Here is a 2,891-nt window from a genome sequence, read left to right as displayed (position 1 = left end):
CTTACCATGCTGCTCAGAGCAGCAGGAGCTCGCAGCCCCACCGCCTGGCCGGAGCCCGCCACCCCGCCTGGCAGGAGCTCACAGCCCTGCCTCTGAGCTGAGGCTGCAGGGGAAGGGGGACAGCAGTGGAGGGGCCGGGGGCTAGCTCCCCGGCTGGAAGCTCAAGGGCCAGGCAGGACGGTCCTGCAGGCCGTAGTTTGCCCACCTCTGCTGTAGCCACAGATGGCAAATTTCGTTGCGACATTCTGCTGCAGCTGTCCCTGTTTCCTGACAGTATAAAACTCAAGGGCCAGTACTTGGGTTGAGTAGAGCAGGTGGGTCCTCTTGAGCTGAGTGCAGCCATTGTGCGGCATGAGACACTGTTCATCTCAAGTAAAGGTATCACAGGCCCAAAGGCTGAGACGAGATCAACAAAACTAATTGGATCTGTCCTCAGCAATAATACCGTACTTGTATAAACCAGCGTCCCTTTCATGAGCTCTGTGCACCACCCAGACACAAAGTAACTTGAGTGGCTTTGCCTGAGGGCACCTAGGAAAGTCTGCTGCCAAGTCAGCAATAAAATCCACATCTTCTGATTCACAGTCCTGTGCCTTAAGTACTGCACCGGACCCTCTCAACCTGTTATGTGAAGAGCCAGCAAGTCAATTAACTGAGCCGAGTGAGGTTTTCTTTGAACATTGGATGCAGTTCCAGAGGCTCTTGAGACAGGCTTTACAGCTCAGTTCTGATGTCCCAGGTCAGTGAGAAAGTGGCTTTTACCAGTTGGGCTATGAACAAAATGGACAAAGAATGATTGCACGTTCCCTGCCACAGAAGGGAATCCTTTGTCAATCCACATTTGCTGCATGTATATAAAATAAATGAATATATGGAGATATACCTACCTCATAGAACTGGAAGGGACCCTACATGAAAGGTCATGTAGACCAGCCCCCTGCCTTCACTAGCAGGACCAAGTACTGATTTTTCCCCAGATCCCTAAGTGACCCCTTCAAGGATTGAGCTCACAACCCTGGGTTTAGCAGGCCAGTGCTCAAACCACTGAGCTATCCCTCCCCCTGACTAACTGGTAGCATTTGCCTTCTGTTTGCTATGGGGAACACAGGGCGTGAGCCAAAGATCATTGCAGCCCATAGAAAGAGTCCCATTGACCTCAAAGCAAGTTAAGATAACTTTGGATTGTCACAGGGTCCCAAATGAGTTAGGACACCTACTTAAATTCAACGGGAGTTGGACACATAACTTTCTTAGGCCCCTATGAAAATCCCATCCAAAGGGTTTGCTTGTGCAGTCCTAACTGAATAGTTATTCATGCGAGGAGTTCCACGGATGTTATTGGAAGTCAGTGGGACTACTTGCATAAGTAAGGATCAGTCTGTTACCCAGGGTTCTTTCAACCCATAACCCTTGGTAACTTTTACTCTATGCGAGGTGGTGTCAGGAAATAAATCAGGGGAGACACAGCCGTCCGACCGATAGATGGCTGGCACAAACAGGACAACACACGAGTGCTTTCACTTAAAGCTAAACTTTACTTTACTCAAGCACTTACACACGTCCGCAACAGGTTAGTAAAACACCCCCAACCCTCGATAGTTACCGAAGCTGAGTGTGGCTCTTGAGTGGCACAGCGGCAGCCCATCTGCCGGTGGGGAACACAGGATGCATCCAGAGGGAGAGACCAGTGTACCAGGAAGAGTCCCCCTACCTCAAAGTTTTCCCCCTTATTTATACGTTAGTAATAGAATGACATGTCCCTTAAAGAAAACATGTTAAGTTAGCAGTTCCAATGGTCAAGCAAGAGGCTTCCTTGATTATTGATTAACAAGGTGTGGGTTTTTCCCAGAGTTTGCAGCCTTGAGACCGTGTTAGACACATTCCTGAAGGCACATCCTGCTCCTTTAAAATGCATGTATCAGCAACTTCAACACAATTCTTATCAGGAAGGACGTGGGGTCAACCTTTCTGTGGCACCCCAAACCCCCTCCCCTCCTGCCTTGGTCAAGCTGAGCTTGCTACGTGGCCACTTTACGGCCTGCTGACATGGCTGCTTTTAGCAATAAGCCATAGTGGTTTCAGGCACTTTCCTGGTTTGCCAAAATCTCCCCGTACAAGTCTGCAGAGTTAACTCGGGGTCTTACCCAGGTGTTACCCCTAACCCATTCACACACCAAACCCTCTTAGCTGAGTGGAGTGGTGTTTCCCACACCAGACAAGCTAGCAAGGCTGCAGGCAGTTCGAGACTAGATGGCGGTTTCCCTCAGGCTGGTAACCTGCCTGCTTTGCAGTGAGGATGCCAGCTAAATCACCCAAGTGATGACAGTCCTCCAATGCCTTCCCACAGTTCCCCTGGTGTGCCCAGAAGGGCAAAGTTCTCCCACAATTCACTGCGCAACCATCACCAAGCAGCTCAGCTTACTGCACCTCAGAGCCCCATGAGATGTGATCCCAGACGTCCTAGCGACTCACACAGGGGAGCGCAGCCCCTGTGAGGACACAGAGAGGCTGCTCACACCCTGGCGCCGATCACCCAGGCTAACGCTGCAGTGAAGACATAAGCTGAGTGCTACTCAGCATGAATGAGGACTGCAGAATTAGGTCCTAAAAGCTCCGGCAGGTGACAGCTGGGGAACAAGTCACCCCTGCTCTAATTCCATTTACTTTACTGGAGTTCAATGAGGGACGGATTCGGTCCAGTGTGCGCTGGTCACTGAAGGCCTGAGAGAATGAAGACATGCTAGACCTAGACACAAGCCTGTACCCAGGAGCGGCGCCAGGGTTTTTGGCGCCCTAGGCGGGGGTCCTTCCGCGCTCCTGGTCGTCGTCGGCAATTCTGCGGCGGGGGGGGGGGGTATCCTTCCGCGCTCCCGGTCTTCGGGGCACTTCAG

This window comes from Terrapene carolina, unplaced genomic scaffold, assembly GCF_002925995.2.
Source record: "Terrapene carolina triunguis isolate 2854851 unplaced genomic scaffold, T_m_triunguis-2.0 Scaffold111, whole genome shotgun sequence".
NCBI classification, from domain to species: domain Eukaryota; kingdom Metazoa; phylum Chordata; order Testudines; family Emydidae; genus Terrapene; species Terrapene triunguis.
This window is presented reverse-complemented; position numbering follows the sequence as displayed.